This window comes from Pezoporus flaviventris, unplaced genomic scaffold (assembly GCF_033815535.1).
Source record: "Pezoporus flaviventris isolate CSIRO_AGI_PZ_B2104156 unplaced genomic scaffold, CSIRO_AGI_Pfla_v1 ptg000055l, whole genome shotgun sequence".
NCBI lineage: Eukaryota > Metazoa > Chordata > Aves > Psittaciformes > Psittacidae > Pezoporus > Pezoporus flaviventris.
The window spans coordinates 2,568,485-2,590,307 of record NW_026892603.1 but is presented as its reverse complement, the minus strand read 5'-3'; positions in this window follow the sequence as shown (position 1 = coordinate 2,590,307).

Here is a 21,823-nt window from a genome sequence, read left to right as displayed (position 1 = left end):
ATAGGTTTAAACTAAAAGAGGAGAAATTCAGGCTGGACATAAGGAAAAAATTTTTTGCAATGACACTGGTAAAACACTGACACAGGTTGTCCAGAGAGGTGGTGGATGCACCGTCCCTGGAGACGGTCAAGGCCAGGCTGGATGTGGTTCTGGGAAACCTGATCTAGATGAAGATGTCCCTGCTCATTGCAGGGCGTGGTGGACTTCTTTGATTCTATTCATTCTTTCACGCAGTAACACAGACCAGACCGGTCCATAGGATGCTACTCCAAGCTCTCTGAGTGGAGGGAAAATACACTGTGATGGGTAGCACAGAAACTTGGACTGAGCTGACACATATAAAGTAACTAGAGTCAAATTGACTGTGGCATTTATTCCTAGCTCTACATTTGCATCTTGGATTTTATGACGGATCTGAGGATTTCTGATCATCATCTGTGACTGAGTGGAGATGAGTGCACAGTTTGCCCTCATCTGGTCAGTATTATATAAATAATTTCTTTGTGATCTGGGCCACGCTAGCTCCAAGTTAGTGTTCTGTAATTATTAGTTAATGGCTAAAAAATTCCCTTTTTATGGGAGAGTGAGAGCTGAATAATCCCATATGTTTACATATGACATCCTATTAAACCTCCACAATAAAATTAATGCAATAAGCAATGCGTTGCCCAGCTTGTCCACCTCAGAATTCTACTATACAGCAGTGGGAAGATTCATCTCACCCTCCTGTCTCCCATCAACAAATTTCTTCTCCCACCGAAGGCATTTTTCCCTTTTTGTTTAGATGACTGTGTTCGATTGAAACATTGCCTGACTTGAACTTCACAAAGCAATTGCTCTCCTTGGCTACCCAGGATTTGTGGGGAGCAATTGACAGAGCTATTTAGTACTTTAATCTTGTTTACCATGTATACTGTTAGCAACCATCAAGTTTAAATACTGACACCTATTTGACCTCACAGCTCCTGCTGCCCCAGCCAGCACAGTTGAGGAGAATGTTGTTTTAGAGCTGTGAATGGTATCACAGACTGGTGTGCAGAACTCTGTTGCAGACAATAATATGCAGGGTAGAAACACCACAGCTTGATTCACCAAAAAAAAAAAAAAAAAGCTTAAATTAGCATTAAGAAACACCTGGGGTTTTTCTATACCCAAATTACAGGGTTGCACACTGCAACTAAAAGCAGCACTTTAAGGGGAAACATGAGGATTCAGCAACAGCATGTCAAATAAAGAAGGAAAATTGAAGGCCTTTCTATGATACTCTCCCTCATGTTTAAACTATCATCTTTCTTATTCTCGTGTCTTCCTGAGATTTTGTCAAGGCAGTTTCTAGTGGGTGGGAAGGCATCAGGAATATGTTCTAATAGCCGAGACCATTACACCATTACTGTGGTAGCAGAAGCTGGCATGTGCACCCACTGACCATTACCTTGAGCTGCATCTTCTCAGCTGTCCTTGTTCTGCTCATTTCCATAATCTATTATGACAAAATGATGTGAAACAGGGAGCTTTTCCCTGGCACAGGTTAATGTTTCATACTGCCATGCCTGGCATTTTTGTTAATGGGTCATGGCTAGAGATCCCAGAATGACATTGATACATACAGGTCATGCACTTCTCATGCTCCTGCCTACAATAGAGGTCTCTGGTCAAAACTTAACTAATAGTTAGCATGACATTTCTGTAAGGAGGTAACTCTGTAACAAAACATCTTTTAGTCATAATATAAATAAGCTTTAGGAGCTTTAGGTGTCTACATTCCATCTCAAGCTGGGTCTTTAATTCCCCTAAATTCTTAAAAAATCCTAGCTTTGTTCATGTAATAATCAACATCATCTCTGTCCTTCAAAAATTTGCAACTAACTAAGCCCCTTAATTCTGGAATTAGCTCTCACTAATGCAAACGAAGACACTAGGGAACCTGATCAAATTTAAATCTGGGCCATGTGATAAATAAGCAAGTGATCTTTAACTGTTTATCAGAAGATTGCTTCTGGGGTAATTTCTTAGAAATTGAATCCAGCTATTAGCAGTAGGCATTAATTTCCCATGAAAATGATCTGAGTTTGTGAGCCAAAATGTTGGGGTTTAAGAACAAGCTAAACATGGTTCCAATAAATTTTATGTTCTTTTAAATTGCTTGATCTCAGATTTGGTATTGCGAGTCCTAGAAATAACTACACATTTAAAACTCTTTCTTTAACTATTAAAGCATGGAAAAATTCAAAGTGCACATGTTCATTTTTGTTTATTTAATGTTTCTTCTGATTTCTTAAAAAGAAGAAATTGTATTTATGGGCACAAAGAAATCAGTACACATTACAGTACTTTGAATTATTGTGTTATGAATTTCTAATGTAGACAAAGATGTGTAAATATTGTTATTTGCCAGCTAGACAAGCTGAGACCTGGCCTTCTATTATCTTACAGTGGAACCCACAAGCACATGTTCACAATATGGAGCCCAACACAGGATTTCAGAAAGCATTAATTGACATAATCTGGCAAACCAGTTCACTTCTTGAGGCAAATTTATAAATTCTTTGAGAAAACACCCGGCAAAATGTCCAGAATGAGTTACCTATTGCATTCAGAATAGAGTTCTGAATGCTGTGGAATAGAAATACTCGTAGCCCTCTGCTCAGCCGTTCAGTTTTGGTGTGTGTTATCTTTCTCTTAGTGTCAAGTGCTCTACTATCTACTATGTGTCAAGTGCTCTATTGATGTGAAAAAGCTGCTCTTCTATGGATATAGCTTTCACATATCTTTGGTAGACTAGACAGATTTTCTTATTGTGGAGCTGCTGATGTGACAGAAATGGTATGAACAGAAAAGATGGAGAATAGTTGACATAAAAAGATGGGGCAATTAAGAGAAAAATCTGCTACGTACACAGGCTTCCATATGATGGCACTTCAAAGACAAAGGAGAAAAAAAGCAACAGTGAATGGGGCAGGTTTAATATTGCCTTTTCTGTTCAGGAAGATGTGAAGCTGATATGTCAAAGGGGTTTGACTCCCTGAACATGGAAGAGAATTCCAAATTCCTGAAGCACAGAAAAATTAATGATTTACTACAGATAGGGATAACTTCATGGAGACTCCATCTTCTCTTTTGGGAGTGGACAATATACGAAATACAAATAAAACCAAGTAGACATAAAGATCTTGAAAACAATGCAAACAAATATAGACAGCATATTCTTGTTCCTAAGTTTATCCTAAGGCTCCAGGTGACAAAACCAGGAAAACATTTATTTTAAAAGGATTAAAATTATCATGATTTTTGCTCAAGCATCAACCAGCACCATGTTTCTATTGAAAGCAGAATAAAGTCAGAGAGAGGTCGCAGTCACTGCTTATTTGTTTACTTGTGTATTTTTGCAGGTAGGGAGGGTGATGGGAAAGGGATTGTGAAAAAGAGTAGTGAACTAACAAAGAAGCAAAGGGGTAGCTAACTAGACATTAAAATGAGTAGAGGTTGGATTTAAAGAAAGACTGCAGAGACATGATGGGCTACAGGATTTTTTTCTGTTCCTGAGGTTTGTGGGATTTCCTGTTTTAGTTCTGCATCTTCCCATGGATTGCTGGCAGTTTTCTGCAATTAGCTGTGATTTGTTCCTCTTCACATCTGTTACAGTTTCTAACTCCCGACTCAAGAACATCAGTGTTTTTAGGCTTTCTGATGGGTCAGGGCCATATTTCTGCTGCATCCCACCTAAGTGAGTAGGACTTAAGAGAGGCTTTTGTGGAGTGCAACTGGGGCAAGAAGACACACAGATGTGCAGCAGACAACAAGAAGGAATTTGCTGCATAGATCAAAGTACTCAGAAGTGGCGTCACTAAATCCAAGTTATTATGATCCTTTGGTATGAAAGAGGTAGGCTTTAACAAATATTTGAGGCACCATTCCACAAAGAGTTTATGTGTATGCTTGGCTTACAATGTTGAAGTCCAACTTGAATCAGTAGGATTTAAGTGTATGTCTTGGCATATGCATTGTGTGGCGTGTTGTGGATATTTTGCAAACACTGATAGTTCTCCACCTGTTGAAAGGCTAACATAGGAAAAAATATACTCCAACTATAGAGAGTATGGGTATCCTTGAAAGTTTCTCATGTGAGATTTGCTTTCATGGACAGAGGCATAATATAATCAAGCATGGATGTAACAACACATGATAAAACTGCAAATGGAAATGAAACATGATTTCTTATAAACAGTGTGCTTTTGGAAAAGGTCTTTATACTGTGTGAGAAGCGTCACTTGCCAGTTTCATATATCCCTAAATTTCTTAGAGGTAATTGTTGACTGAAGGTCTATAGAGAAGAGTTTTTTCCCTACTTTCAGAGAGATAAAGTACTTTCCTTGTGGAAATTTCTGGGTACCATAATGCCTTTAGAAAAGCTTCTTAAAAAATTATTTTCCACTTGGTGGCAAACATATCATGAAGGCTCTGTGACCAGCTAACAGTGATGCTGCTGTTGCTAAAGAGGAATGACTGGATGATACCCAAATCATCTGACCCCAGTTTAAGAAAACATATTGCAGATAGGTGCTCCATCTGTATCAGATAGGATTGAGGTGATGGGTACATACTTTAAGCACAATTCAAGAAGTACCTATTTCACATTTAGAAAGTATTTTTTTTTTAATGTTGTCTCATGACTGATGCATCTCCAGCACTCCCAGCTTCTGCCCCCATCCCATCCCTACAAGTCCCTCTTCCTCATACCCTTTCAGCCACATACCAGTCCTAGCCTTGTCACTGCTTATATCCCTGTGGCATAGTCTTACATATATGTGTCCAACCAGTATATTCAAGCACCTCTTACAATGTCACAGTGCAAGAACAGGCTCAGAAGCTGTTTCCATGGGCAGGATATGGAAGAGGAACTTTCTAGGAGGAGGATTTGATGGGACAGACTAAATAATCCCAGAGCATTCTAACAGATGGGGCCTATGCTGCCATTTAAACTGCCTGAGCTTTAGGCCAGCTTTGTGTCAGCATTTAATTTTTCTCAGAGAACAGACGCTTGTTTTATGTTGTATCTTCCATATTCTCTCAATATCAAGCATTTTGCAATTACCTCCATCCATGACAAATAAATGCTGACAGAATTAAGTGCATGGGAGACAGATGTAAATGAGCAGCATTGCTTTGACCAGCTATATCTGCCTGAACCTCAGCAGCAAGCTGTCTGTCAAACTCTGGGATGAAAAAAAAAAAACACAACTCACATCTTGTGAGCCGGTGTGGTGTTCTGCAGAGGCTGATGCTAGAATAGCAACCATGCTAACCAGGGAAGAAGAGAGCCTGAGATGAAGCAGCTGCTGCAACTCGGTGCAGCTTCATTTAGCTTTTCCCCCTCCCACAGCAAATGCTCAAACTACCCCAGTAAAGAGGAGTTCAAACCATGAAGATATTCCCCACAGAGGAGGATTTTAAAGCCCTGAAGTGAGCCTGGAATTAAATTAAAAATAGCCTGTGAAATGAATGTGTTTTCCTTAGTCTGGGAGTTTCTGAGAAGGAGGTTTCTGCTTCACAAGGCAGTACATGTAATCTCTCATGGATAGATCCCAAGTTGTCCACTGTGTAACAAATGTAGATGACTGTTCAAAAGGAATGTGGTTGCCTTGTCTGGGGTCTTTTCTTGTGGTGCTGGGGCAAGGGGAGCATGTGTGTGCATGTGAATATGTGTATAGGAAAAGAAGGGCTCAGTCAAGTCAATCAGATTTCATTTGGTTTCTAACTTCCATCTTTAGGCTAGTGGTTTGGAATATTACTTGGGATCATTTCAAGTATTTTCAGCTTTGAAAAGCAAGTTGTAGTTTCTAATTAAAAGAGAGGGAAAAAAAGGCCCCTTTGTCAGATAATAAATAATGCTCATTGACACTTCAGTTCAAAAAAACAGGAAACTCTGGAGCTCTCCTTTCTCCCATCTTGGCTAAGAGCTCCTGGCAAGAGGCAGTGTCCCCAGCAGAGGACCACCTGTGGCTCAGGAGCAGCCAAGTTCTCGAGCCGAGATAGAGGAATTTTTATACATGACCATGATGTCCACTTCCACTCCAGGCCATCTTGAAACCAGATGCTTCTCAGCTTTCAAGATACAGAAGTAGAGGGTGCCAGATTTACAGTATAAAACACCTTCTTTTAGCATTACTCAGTCTGTGGGATTTCTGGCTGCTTATTTTGTCACTCGTAATATTAGAAAAGAGTATGGATCCTGCCAGATTTACTGGTTTCATGTAAAGCACTGACAAATAACCTTAGATGGTAAATTCCCTGGGAGCTCTCTTACGTTTGCAAAGTACCATGCACACTCCTGCTGAAGTACATATATAACATAGTCTCAAGGACAGAGAGAAGATATGCTTAACGTTTCTTTCAGTTCTTGCCTCATTCATGTCTGTCTCTTATTCCATCATGTTGTGAATCATACTATCCATCCACTGATGCCAACAAGAAGGATTAATTTCAAGTATATCTAAGCACAGACTCCCTTGTTTTGTGGCAACATAGTTGGTATGGCCTCATTTTTAAGGATGTCTGCCACAGTTTTATTCCCAGACGTGTGGAATCTACGTAGATCCAAAGGCTGCTGAGGGCTGTTAAGTCAGTTGAAATAAATTGCCTCATTGATGTTCTTATCTCTCTCTAGTGCCTGCAGAAGCAGCCTAGGCAATCAGTTTACACATAGGGCCTACTACTTACATGCCTAAAGTCACATGAGATTAATCCAGCCACTCTCCCTAAATTATGTGGAAAATTCTTACCCTTGCCAAATAGCATCAAAATTATAGATACTATCCTTGGTTTAATGAAGGGCATAGAAGTTAATAGGCCTTGTATTTTTCATGCTAGTGTTATATCTAGAACTCACCGTTCTAGATCTCATGGTATGTAGGTGTCTGTAAATTTTATGTGTAGGGATCTTCAGAGTCTATAGATGAAACTAAAATCTAGCACTAAAATTAACCACCACAGACACTGGGAACACTCACTGTTTCTTCTCTGGCTCATTGTGAGTGTAAGCATGACTACAAACAGCTAAACTGTACCTTCTACCTCAGTACCAGAAAGGTGGGCTAGTAAAAAATTCCTCTGGTCTTTTAGACACTATTCTATTTCTGTGATAATGATCAAAAAAAACTTCGGAAGGGTCCCTTCATGGATGTTTTACATGACATCAGCTTTTCCTGTGACCAGCTCAAAAAAAACAACTGTAAGAAATATACACGGAAATAATAAAGACCTACTGTTTTTTTATGGAAGTATAATGCCATCCAAATAAAATCCATCATATATGGAAACTTTCATTAAAACATAACTCTGAAATCCTCAATACTAGTAATTCAATAAAAAGCACCCTTGTTTACTAATGTGAGTTCGAGTCTTGTAACATCAGGTTTGTCACAGAAGAAAAAAAATCACATCAGAGAGACAAAACACGTCAGAGAAAAGCCTACATGTGAAGGTAATGAAGGACAGATGTTATCTCAGGGAAGATGCTGAGCTTAAGAATTTTTTGTGATGGAGGCTCAAGAATAGGTGTATTATGCATCATATGTCATTTTTTTTCCCCCTTTTTTCATTATATTCAACAATATGCTTGTACTTTACAGGGAACATAGAATTTGGGCAAGCACAAGCTTCCCATCAGCTGCTGACAATATGATAAATCGTCCCTGCTCTTTTTCCTGTCTGAACAACTTTCAGCTCCCTGTACCCTTCCCACTGCCAGTCCCAGAGCACATCTGTAAGAGCTGGGAGAGGGGAGAGCAAGTCTTCTTGCCTGTTGACAGGGGGAAGAAAGGAAGTTTGAGGCTGCTCTGTGGGCAAACAGTAATGAGGGGGGACTTCATTACCAGGGAATCACAGGCTTGCCTATGTGGAGAAATGAAGTTCTTATGAAGGAAGACCCAATTCTAAAAGGTTTCAAATGTGAGTGGAACAGGCTTTAGGAGAGCTGAAAAGTAATATTACAAGAGCCCGGACCCCCATGCACACCTGGCATCTGTCCTTTGTGGTTAAACTACTCTTTTGTATCTTGCACATAGGGAAAATTAAGCTCAATTTATCAGAATTACCTCAGTGTATGTGCAGAAATATGATTGCTGAATAAGTGCCCGGTAGAAATCTTGGAGTAGCCTATGAGGAATTAAATGCCTTTTGAGAACTATATCTATTAAGGTAGTGAGATAATATTAACTCAATAAAGGGGCAACAGCATAAATGGTGAAGCTCTATCATGGGTAAGGATTTGACTATAAAGCAAGAAGAAATAGCTTTCAACATGCAAAGTGATTATAAATATCTATTTTTAACAAGCTGAAGAAAAACCACTACAGTGTAAAAAATTAGATGTCCCAGTGTAATTTAGATCAGAACAAAACATACTCCTGGAGCTGTCAAACTGAGGATCAAAGATGGCTTGCATTCATTTTAGATGACTAACTTGTTTATTTATTGTGATGTTTTCAATTATTTTATTGCAGCAAAAGTTTTTGGTTTAGTTACATTGAGCAATAGAATGCCCTCTGTGCATTTAAGTGAAGCATTACTTTGGGTCTCATAAACTATTATCTTTGGTGCTTTTCAGTGCCCAGAGCTGCCAAAACCACAGCTGCTACATATCATCTCTTGACATTATTTTTTAGGTTGTTTTTTTTTTTTTTTTAATTTTAGCTTTTATACTGGAGGGGAAGCCTGTGAAAGGATCTTTAAAACATTTAGCAGGGTTTTAGATAACTAAGTTACAGAGCATGGCTATCATGTAAGCACTCACTGCTTACATGATAAGTACACTGGGTTTGATAGGTAATACCTTGTACCTACTGTAATTGCTTGTTGTTGCAGATTGCAGAGTAATCCAGAAAGAATTCTGCAGTCATTCTATGGTAACACAAAACAGCAGAGGTTGCAATATGCACATTCCTTCTCTGATAACACAGACAGAACAAAAAAATAAAGTAGGTGTGCCACAGACCTGTTTATTTCCTGCAATAGAGGTGGGTTGTTTCAAAGCAAAGACATCAGAGATACTAGTGTAGAGAGCAGCCCTGGAGTAATACAGCAAATTCAGACATGTACAGATAATAGCAAAATGTATTTACTGCATTTCAGGTGCAGTAGCTGAAAGATTAGTGTTGACACTACCCAGTCCTTTTCAAGGCTATTGCAGAATAGAGCTGAAATATATTTTGGCCTGAACAAGGTATTTCAATTTTATTAGGTTTTAGGGGTTTATCTGTGTTTTTTTAACATATGTGCTTTTGTCAGTTCATTTGTTTAATTTTTGTGTGGTACTTACTTATCAAACAATAATCTTTTTTACATAAATAATTTCTCTTAGTTTTTCTGATTATATAAGCAAAACTCTTGGATTTGCCAATGGAAGAGAAGCACAGTTTATTTAAGGAGAAGTAATCATTACTAGCTTTATTCAACTGATGATGTACAGTTATCAACTTTAAAAGTTCCAAGGTGGTTTCTCAGGAAGATTAGGTGTAACCCGCAGTGATCCTCAATTTATTAGTTAGAAAATGTTAGTTTCATGTATCCCTTGACAATAGCTTTCCTGTGATATATTTACACATCATAAAATAGAATAGGAAGCAAAATAAAAAAAAACCTGTGCAATATAATCACAGATGAAATCCAATGAGCAGCTCAGCTGCAAAAAAAAAAAATTCAATTAATTAGATGACTTCAATTTACTCTATCGCAAAATATTTTTATGCTTTGAAGAATGAGTAACAATTGTATTCAGAGAAAGAAAATTCTTCACTCATATCTGCAGTATGCATGGAAAGCAAAACATTCACGGATGCTTGCAGTGGCTGTGCTTGTAGTTGTGCCATGAACCACACACTACCTTTTCCAGCTCTTATTTTGCTTATGATCACTAGAAAACATGCAAGGCACACTGCCATAACTGGCTGGTCAGCAAAGTATGTTGAGAATAACTACTGCACTGGTTCGAGTGTATTGCTTGCTTTCTGCTGTGCTATAAGGAAGAGATTCCCTGGGGCAAGATTAATTCTTCTCTTTCTTCAAATAAAGGGAATGAGCAATAGCAAATGGACCCCGGGGGAAATACTCAGACAGAGTTTACCTGGGGTGAGCTGAAGCTTCTTCTTGGTACATGGTCTAGGAGACCACACTTTCTTAGAAGGGATGGGAACAGGAGTAAAAAATGTGAATAACAATTTTGAGGAAGCCAAATTATTTTCATTAGTATTTGTCAAGTGCAAGAAATTCTGAGGTTCTAACTTCTCTCCATTTCTTATTAAAGTCAGGCCTTCTAAAATGTAAATATTACAAGGGTACCAATCTGATCTTGGTTAACCTTAGTATTGCTAAAAATCACCTCATACCTCAAATCTTGGCCAAGGGTTTCTATTTGCACAGAAAAAGGCTGGCAGTACCCACAGCTTTGGCTTCAGGCTAAGCCTCACAGGTTGCTCTCCATGTTTTTCATCTTTCTAAATGCAGTCTTTTTACAAGGTTCCCCAATTTCATTCCTTCCATATGTCTTCTACTTGGCTTTTGCACGACTGCCTGATATTGGAGGGCTGGATTCTTCCCCACATGCTGTCAGAGAGAGGTGCCCCATCTGGGACTCCCATCAGTTCACCCCTCCAGGCTCTCTACCTCACTGAGTAGGCAATGTCACCTCTGCTGTTCCTGCCACCTCCAAATTACTGCTAGATCCATTACCCTGCCTCCAGTCTGGCCTGAGCATACATGGGGGAATTCACTCCTCCTTGAACAAATGGGCAGTCCTCAATGCCCAAATTAGTGTCAGGCAACTTATAGAGTACAATTAAATAACTGTACCCCAGAGGCTCAGAAAAGACAGACAGACGCATGTGAGGTAACTTATGGCGGCCAGCAGAGAATTCCCAGGCAAGAGCAGGATTTAGGTATTTTCTAAAAGGTTGTTCATAGACAAATTTTTGAGTAGAAGAACAAAGGATTCCTTTAACATATACTTCACAGCTATGAATCTTTTTCAGAAGTAGGGTAGATGCAAGTGCAGTTATAAAAAGCCAAGAGAGGAAGTTTGTCATTGTGGCTGAAATAAAAGCACAGAATCCTGACCTTCAAGTCCTCCTTACACCTAATTTAGAAAGGCTTTGAAATAAAATTGCTTTACTCCTAAGAGAACTTCCTTACACTTAGACCATAAAATAAGCTGAGCAAAGTCTTTGTTGAAGGTGATGCACTTTACACACACATTAGTAGCTGTATAAGCAGATTTTTGGACCTAAATATAGTTATCTTCACACTCTGTCCAAGCTCAATGAATATTTAAGTATTTTTACACAGTAGGACAAGAGAGACTGAGAGGCTATCAGAACTGAACATTTCTAGCTTTGCAGTGTGTAGTGGAACTAGATTTAAATCCCACACACATGTATTTGGATATTCCCATCCTGCCTAAGCCCTATTAACGTTGACTTCTCAGTGAAGATACAGGTTTTAATCAGTGTCTTTTGCTTGAAAAGCATCATATTGACTCCTAAAAGGTGTTAAGAGGGAAGGCATACTAATGTATTTCTGCAACATGATGGAGCTTAGTCATGAGATACACACATCCTTATGATGTCAGGATTTAGACAGAAACATGCAAGAATTTAGACCCTGAAGATTCTGAGTGTCAAAGCAATTCAGGAAGGAGTAGGAGATGAATGGAGAGAAAGGCAAGTTTAATCAATTTCTTCAAACTTTCCTAGCTTGAATTCATAACAGAAGAAATATGTCTTGATTTGCAGTCACATGCTTTAGTGAGAAATGTACACTGAAACAAAAGCCCGCTTAACCTCTGACTTTTTTCTTAAACGGACAAAAGTCCATATAACCTCTGGTTTTGAAGGAAGAGAAAAATTCTCAGCAGGTTTATAGTCTGGATCTCCTTACTTGAATTCTTTGGCTGCCATATGTTAAAGCTACACACACAGCCTATCTTGAAAAACCACAATATGAAAAGCCACATAATTCAGAAGTTAGGAAATGGTAGAATTAACGGTTCTTTGTGACAGTAACCCATCTGTTTTGTGCACGTGTATTAAGGTAGGATCCTACAGCATCCTTGCCTTCTCCAGTGCTCAGTATAGGTAGGGTGTCCCTAATGAGCACGTATTTAAAACTTGTTTTCTCTGTGTGTTTAGTGTTCACTTCCCAGCTGTACTTACTGCAGACTGTTTAAATGCTAGTCAAGACAGAACTGTTTTTTTTTCCCCTTGTTTTTTCTTGTTACCCTTAGGACCATAGTGTCTATGTGGGATAGCGTCTATATATTTTGCAGCTCAGTGGAATCTGGGAGCCCATAGCAGGCTGTCACATTGAGCCTCCCAAGCCCCAGCTGATATTGGAGGACATGGACTTCTGCAAAGCTCTTTCATCATCAACCCTGTACATTTAACAAGTAAGCAGGTCTTGGAAGAAATTAAATTAGTTAGTTAAAATTCATATATATATTATGGGGGTGTGTGTTAAGATTACTCTGTTGCATGTTTCAGTTGGCAGTCTTAGTAAGTTCATCACAGCTCAGTAATTTTCTAGCTTGCTTGTTTCTCAGGGCAAAACTTTGGGATGTAGCTGGTCTGGGATGATGCCTTCTTTTAGCTATTTGAGGATCCCTTTGGGACAGTTTTCAACTCCAAGGTAACTTCAAGGGAATGGTCTCCATATCTTCACATGTATAATAATGCTTTCACAGTTGGCTCATCTGTGGTGCTGCCAACAGCAATGGGGGCAGATTCTCTGTATGTGATCATCTCATAGCTATTGCTCATCACACCTTCCAACAGCTTCAGCAAAGCAATTGGCACCATCTTGCAAAATACTTATCAAGCAGCAGTTTAAGATCCCTGCACAGATGATTTTTCTTGTCTTTTCATGTTGTTTCAGATCAGCCACACCCATTCCAGCTATTTGAATCTTGTGAAATACTTTGTGCGATCCTTGAGCGCATGGTAAAAGTGAATTCTATGGGGTTTTTTTTTGTTTCTAATAAGTCTTTTCATGTTTGCCCGAAGTACCAGATACATCCTATAAATTTTACTCAGTACTTGCCTTGATAAATGATGAGTGGAGTTCAAAAGGGAAAGAGATTTTGCATCATTAAGCACCAATTCAAAGTAGAGATGCTCTGAAAAGCCTGCAGTTTCCTTCTGAAAAATCTTTCTGAAGGCATTATGGTTTACAAAGCTTAAAACAAGAGTAGTTAAGTTGTATGGTATATCTCACTTAAAAACAGAAACCTGTTCCTTCATCTTTAGTGTTCTCTCAAAAAGGCATGAAGAGATTTCATGTACAATAAGAGAGTATAGTTGGAGTTCCCTACTCTGCCTGTGGATTTTAATATCTCCACTGTTCCTGTCTCTAATACATGGGCAAATTTCAGACAGCAGCACAGTGAATATTGCCTTGCAATTTACCTTAGCTGGTGGAGTCATGGACTGGTCTGAAGAAGGGATGGCAGCATGGCCTACCCTGAGATGGTTTTTCATAGTATTCCTGTCTGTCTTCTATCCTCAACTCAGGAACCAGAGTTACGTAGGAGTTACAAGCACAGGGTTGGAAGATTTCAGCATTATTTTCTTCAGGTCAAGGGTTTCACCTGTTAACTTCAACTTTTCCTGTGAAAAATCTCTTGCCAGTGTTTCACAGAGGAGAGAGTAAATGAAGGGAAAGATTAAAAGAAATATCATGTGAACTGTTTGTTATGTACCTGGGATCCCTTCTGCTACTGTAATTAATGTTTTTGTAATGAAAACGATGGCCAGACTCACATAGCAGAACATCAGTCCCTTACTCCTATGTGAGGAGACAGGTATACTTAGAGGTTATAAAAAACGTCTGTTGGCTGACCCACATCTCAGCTCTGCACTGGTAGATTTGTTGTGCACATTTTGGTTTCCATTTCTTACTAATTCCCTCTTCTGTGTCCTACAGTGTATCAGACATAGCAGCCTAAAGTACTGACGGTTGCAGACAATTGGTTCCTGCAGCTGACTGAAGTGACTTTGAGGGCTGGGTCCTCCCCCGCATCCCTTCAGTGAAGCCCTGGGCCCCTGGAGGAGGTTTACCACCCTCACAGAGACTGTTTCCTGAGAGCCGCCATGAAGGCAAAGAGCATCTGCTGAGGGGCTGGGCCTACAGACCTTATTGGTTAAGAGGGGTTATTCTCTGTGTTCACCATCAATCACTCATAAGTGCTGCAAATTACTGGCAATTAAAGCTGGAGTCCTGTGCATTCTTAATTCTTGCTATTAAGAGCTAATGAAAAACGAAGTCATGTTTCCTTGGGAATGGGAATGAAAAACTGAGACAGAGTCTGGGACTGAAACAATTGTGTGTCTTCCAACAATTTTGGGAAGCTGGGCCTATTCTGGAATTTTCCCCATAGTAATTCAAATTATTTTTGTGAGTGACTTGAGTGACCTTTTTGTGGAAACACTTATGTTGCTATGGCGAGGTCTGTATTAATATTAAAAGGTGCTGTCAGACCGCATGCCTCCACTGAGACCTACAAACACTTGAAGGTGGGAAATCTGCCAAGATATTCTACACAGTTAGGAAAGGGAATGTATGGTCAATCACTGTTTTGCTGAGCAGGAAGCCGCGAGAGAGAAATTTGTACCTTATATATGCACCACTCTTCAAGCATTAGAACAGAGCAAGGCCCAAAACTGTATGGAGTTGTTTGCAAATATTACAAAACCATCTGAAAGTACAAATGGCTTGACAGGAATTTTTCATAATTACAGGTGTCTACATTTCATCTCAAAACAGGAAACAAGACAAAGCTCAGAAGGATACATTTTCAATCTCAGTTACACCTAAGAAACTTCATTGACTTCACTCATTTTGCAGAATATTTGGAAATATGTCAAAAGCCTATGAAAGCAGAAAATTAAAAAAAAAATTGTAATAATTTTTCTAGAAGGTTCTTTGCAATGTTTGATGATCACACGCTGTTTGGTTTGGTTTGGTTTGCTTTTCAACTCTCTTTGGTCACACATTTAGGAAGAAATATTTTTTCAGCTTTACTGCTCTTTAGTCTGAACACTTTCTATACCCTAGTTTCTTTAGGTTCACTTGAATGCCAGACAGTATATGTGGTTGATCTCTGGATACATTTCATATAAGTTCCATAAATAATAAAGGGTTAAACAAATACCAGATTCAGTTAATTGTTTTTGAGAGCCACAAAACCTGATTTTGAGTTTGGCCTGGAGGCCAAATACTCTGGGTATTGCCCAGACCAGTGATGTGATGGATGGCAAACACTTCAATATTTACAGTGGCACATTGCCCAGCCTTTATACTGTCTGCTTCCTTGTCTTCACAGCCCATGAGGTCTCCAGTTATTTTTCAAAATTATAGTCCTCAGATGATACCAGAATGCCAGACTAGAGCTGAGACATACGTGTCTTTTATTTTATTTTATAGGAAATGTCCATACCCTTTTATTTTATAGGAAATGTCAGTCTTGACATAATGAGCCCCAATAAGCTCTAATTAGTAGAAAGCCTTGTTATATCCCTAATAACAGAATGGTCAATTGTAAATCAGTAGATGAGGTCATTATTTTCAATCAGACTCTTCCATGGAACACCAAAACTTTATAGCTAAGAAAGCAGACTTCTTACAAACCACTAATTCTCATTCACTTCTTAAGTAGCTTAGCAGAGTTCACATGAACATATGAATCATTCTATTTATCTTCTTTCATCAATTTATTTTATAACTGTTCCAAAGAAAATCTTTTATAACAGTTATTTATGATGTAATAAACTTTCCAGTATATATTTATACTAGTATTGTTGCAAAGTAAAGGTTTTTTTTCCTTACTGTTTTTGAGGAAGTGAATAGTTGGATTGTGAAAAACTATTTCAGTCCCATTCACAATAAAGTTCAGAATCCCTTTGGCTAATTCAGTGAACGATTCAGCAACTTTATAAGTAGTTTCTGCAGACATACTTTTGGGAGGCAACCAAGATGCAGGCAAAGAGAAAAACTATTTTATATTTAGGTGACAGAGTTGAGCCACTTTTAGCTCTCACTGAGCAGTGAGGCTTTTTTCTTTACTTTTACACTGTTGGGTGAGAATGGGTTTCTTCCAGAATTCACATGCACTTAAAATGTGTACCATCTAGAGCACACTGAGAATTGAAAATCTTTTTAAATGCACAGAACAGACGCAACAGAGCCATTGACAAGTGTGATTCAGTTGTGGTTTGCAGGGAGACAAACAGGTTTGCTATTCTGGTCCTCACCCTATCCCTGAGATTTCAAACATAAAGGCCTACTAATATAATCTGCTGCATTGATTTTGGTTATGCCTTTCTAGGAATTAAAGAGGAATCATGAAAAAAAAAGATTTTAAAGTTATTGGAAGACAATATCAATGAAAGAGGATGGAGGGTGAGGTCTGTTGAAAGCTTTATGCCTAGAGAGTGCATGCCCGCACACAAGATAATCCTCACTGTAACAGCATTTATATCAGCGTTTAATCCACTTATGAAATTTGTTGATAAACAATAACTCCGGGTTACCTACAGTCTATGAGGAATATATCTTTGTTTTATAATTTACAAAGAGATTCAGCATGAGATAATTGCTTTTAGTACAGGGTAGGGGGGCAGATCTGCATCAGGATTTTGCATTGATGTTATAACACTGCTATTAAATGAAATCATTAAAGTGACTTCTGCTGTGCAGTAGCCTTTGTTATGCTTAACTGAAGTTCATTGTACATTCCTACTGCTGTAATGGTAGAGGAAGAAAACTTACAAATTATTTATTTTCAATAAGAACAACAAAATAATATGCAGCAACTCTTTAAACTTTCACTTAAAACTCTTTTTAACTAATACACAAAACATCTGTTACAGATATTAAAATATGTGGGACTGTCTTCCAGATGTGAAATTATATTTATCAAAGAATAGAACAAAAAGCAGTTATCACTGAAGTAGGTCAGGAAGGAGGTCTCTGAATTATCCAGATCTACTAGATCTCCACAACAGGCAAGAGGTTACAAAACAAACATCTAATCATGGTCAATATAAATTTATTTGCCTTATGAATAAGGTACTTAACAAGATCTATCACTAACTGAGACAAACTGAGATTCAGTGAAGTACTCTGTGAAAAACAAGCAGCCTTATCCATACAATTTGTGTTGTGAGTACATTTAGCTTGAAGAGATTAAATGTGGTGTTTAGGCACAGCTCCATCTTGAGTCACACCTTTCCTGAAGGAGTTTGGAGAGATGAAAATACTTCCCAGCACTCTGGAGTCTGTGGTGTGAACTTGGCATATGCACCAGCTGCAAGCCTGTGCTTTGTCCCTCTTGGTGGGCTGGTCCCTTCCCAGTGAGACCATCAACACCTTTGAGCAGAAACCCACAGACCTCAAGACTGAACACAGCCCTTACTTCATAGCTGTGATAACTAATGTCACACTTTCTACACAGGCTTTCTCTTAAAATTTGAGCTTCCAGCCATGCCTTTAAACTGCTTATGTATCTTTTCCTCTGGAATTAACCGTTACCTTTTGTTTTGTGATTCACTGATGCATCTGTTTCTTCTGTGTTTCTTTTATGGACTTTAAAGTCATCCGGCATACACAGCTTTCTTATACTGTGTGTATAGACATTTATTTTGCTGCCATTAATACAGAGTTTATTTCTCCCAGTAAATGAATGTCAGAATTTTAAGAAGGCCACAGCATCAGAGACATCTTAGGATTCTGAGATTATCCTGATTCTATCTTCTCCTGTTCAGACCAGGACTGTCAACTGACCCACTAAAGCTCACAAACCTTTCAGAATGAATTGGTGACCCCAAAATTCATGTGAAGCAGTAAATATTGCACAGTTTCAATGTAATCTTTTCTGATCTTCAAATGTGAAAGCTAGATGAAAATATCAGGAGTGATGAGGTGAAGGCTTCCTTCACCAAAGCTAAAGAATGTATCTGGGAGGGATCATGGAGGGAAAACTTCTGACCATGCACTGTTTAGCAGAGCACTGCAATAATGAGCAAGGGTAGAACGTTGCATTCCAATGAAAACCACTTCGATCTTTGCTTGCAAGCAGAGATATTCTGTGTCCAGATACGTAACAATGAGGTTGTATTAGAATTTCTATCATGCTCCTCCAGAGCATGAACTTTATGACTGCACTGCAAGCAGCCAAATTAAAAGGTCAGCCTTCTGGAATTGCTTACCAACAGCTTCACATCAGTGCCTCTTTAGTAAGATAATTTATAACATAGAACCTAATTGATGTCAATCATGTAGACATGAGAAAAATTGTTAAACAATGTCCTTCTGATAGAATAATGGGTAACGTGCAATTTTCCAGTTTGAGGTTTCAAACTTCACTGCTTTCACCTGTGTTGCCACCCAGTCCTTCATTTCAAGGTTCCATATTCTTTATATTCAGCTCACTTCTAAAGAAACATGGTATCTTTAGTCCTACTTCTCACAATACTTCAGCAAATCCACTTCATGATTTTGCAGAATAGGACGATTAGGCATTGTTGCTTTAGTAAAGCAGCAAGTATAGCTGGTTTTAATGTCTCAACAAATTTGCTTTGGCAGAAGGCCAGAAAAAAATGGAAGGAAACAAGCTCATGACCTCCAGGCAATTGCTGTCAGCTCTTTGGGGGGCTGCTCAGTCACAATAGTGAAAAACTCACTATAGATAGTGGCATTTTGTCTCTGAGAAAAATTGTATTTTCAATTTATGAAATTGTTTACATGTAACAAAAAATATGCTACACTTCTAAATATCATTATAAGTCAAATTAAAATCTTGATATATAAAGCAGATACCATTTATACACCAGTGTTTTCTCATGCAGTGATCTTGGTATCTGAAGTACAAGAAATACAGGGCACTTCAGATAAAAATGTACGCTACTTTTTCTCATACAGCTGTTGACCATTTAAAGATGACTGCTATAATGTAAAAATGCATTTTTGCAAAACAGAATCTGTGCACCATTGCATATAATTGAACAAGCCCATCTCTCATTTACCCAAAGAGAAAGAAAAACAAGTCCCCCAAACTCCCTACCTCCCTGGTTCAAATGAGTCATATGATTTCTAGCAACATCCTGGTTTTATTCAATGTTGCATCTGTGCTGGCTAAGGCACCAAGAGGTCAAGTGACTTCCAAGGGTGGCTTTCCCATAGAGGCAGAGCCAGCAGCTGTCTAATGGAAAAAACATGAAAGCAGAATAATACTGGTTGACACTGGAGCATTTAAATAACCACAGGCTGGGAGGAGATGACATTTTCCCATTCCCCCAGAGCAGCAAAGTCTTTAGAGAAGTTGCTAGTGAGATGGCAACAAGAAGTGGGTTTTTCACTGATGTGGCAGCAGTAGTTTTGCATCTCCCAGCACATATCTCTGATCTCTAGGCAATGCACTTGTGTCCATGAACATTTACCTAGTCTGCACCTATCCTTCCAATGCCAAAAGAACTTTAAATCAGCTTAAAGACAAGATGAAAATAGGCTCATGACTCTTCATAAAATGTTAAAATCATACATCAAATACAAAACATACCAAGACACAGCTAAAGCCTTTTATCGGGACTTATTTTCTTTTGTTTATTAAGCGCAGTGCTAGTTAATATTTGCAAATACCTACTCCATGGCAGAGGCTGAGGTAAACAGTAATCCTTTCAGCTTGAACAGAGGCATAATCTCTGCGTGGGTGGTAACATGCAGAAGGCGTTGGATCACTCTGGTGCTTATGTCCTGGTCAGAGGGTGAGGGCTCCTGGAGAGCACAAAGACACATGTTGGCATTGCTGTTCACACACTATTCTGCTGCTTTCCTTCATGGCTCTTGGATTTTTCTAGGAACAACACTCTCACTTATATTTCTTGATCTGAATATATTGTTTTTTATGTCCATCAGTTTTGGGTCACATCCTGCTGTGCACCCAACTCATGGCCAGAAAGCCCAGCAGATCCTGAGTGAAGACATGCTCTCAGTGCAAAGGGAGCCCAAGAGGCCTTTGCAATAAACCTGGCCTTGTCATCCAAAAAGGTGATGCTGTCCTGACTTAATCAGCTGTAAATATCACTTGCAGAATGGACTGGTACTGTCACAGGAGCTGTCGCCCTTCCTCCTGTTGCAAGTGGGGCATCACATTGGTGCACAGCACAGCTCATTATTAACCAGCTGCACTTCTGTCAACTCTACAAAAACAAAACTTTACACACACAACTGCACTTTCAATAGATTTCTAGAGGTATTTATTATTATTATTATTATTATTATTTTGGCCTTCAGTGCTCTCCATACCCAGACCTCTTTCCAGCAGCAATATCCAAGGCTGCAGCACAAGGCGAGCAAGAATTCAGAAACCAGTGACAGAAATTTCCCCTTGTAAAACAGAGATGGCGATTTATTAAATGGCAATAATACTTTGAAAATAGCCATCAACTGGGGGAATTAGGAACAATATTCATAGGCATCAATCCAAGAATAATACTTCTGATCTGAACAGTTTCAATTTAAAGGACAAGGAAGAAAAAAAACATTAGGCAGCGCAAAGAGGATCTTTGAAATATGAGAAAGGAACTACATGATGCTCCCTCACATTTCAGACACTTGTTCCCCAGCTGCTTTGTTCTGAGCCCATTTATATAATTAAGATAAAGAGCAACCTTCAGACAAAACAATTTCATGCAGCTGACTTGTCTCTTGGAAATGTGTCTTACAGAGCTGTTGCTTACTACCAAAGATTCCGTGGGTCAGTGGATTACTCTAACAATACGGAGTGAACAAAGAGAAGAGAGAGCCCCATACATCTTAGAAAGCTTGTACAGTTAGAAACGGATATGTCTAAAAAGAAAAGGAAGCATGGATAGAGTTTCAGGACCTATACCCAACATGGCAATCTAGAAATGTTCTGAGAAACTTGCCTCTATCTCCACAAATCCTTTACTTTTAAATTTCAATACTCTTTGGACATTCAAAAACCAGCCTTGCCCTGTTTTGAGCAATTTTGCCCAATTTCTCCCAAAAATAATGATGTAGAGATATTTTTCTATACAATACGCCTGAGAAGAATAATTTCCCAGTCTTCCTTCTCTGGAAGGACCAGACTTAACAAAAACTGGCGGTGAAGGTGCATACTATTAGTTCAGAAAGTTTCCCTAAGAAATGGGAAGAAAGATTAAATTTTTTCTTCGACTTGAGAAATGACAAATCTGTACATTCCACCTCTCATAAAAAAGTTGCTCAGGAACTTCAACAGTTTTTAGGCCAGTACATTAAGTTAAAGTGAAGTCACAGTTAGACGGGAAAGTGACATTCTTACTGTATATGATCAAATATTCCAGTGAAGGGCATTTGGAGGAAATACTCAGTTCTGTGTCCAGTGTTTAGAGATCTTGGCTAAAAGATTTCCTTTCCTGAAACCTAATCCTGGAAACAAAGATTGTTTATGTACATTGAATATCTTCACCTTAGAAAATGTATGTGCAGCTATATATAAGGGGTTCAAAGGTAAGATTTAGCTTACCTTTAATGATTTTGCTTTTCTTCACTCCCCATGAAACAGCAATGCTTTTCTGATATTATCAAAGCATGAAACAAGAGGACTGGAAAATTTCCTCACCTAGAATATCCCATATCTGGTTGCAAAGTTGCTCTCCTGATATGAGGTTTTGAAATCTTCCATCCAGATGGAAGATCTGATTTACTTCAGCACTTAGTTCCTGTTTGTGAGCTTTAGCTAGTGGGTCATTTAGCAGGTCAAAGGTACCCATTCATC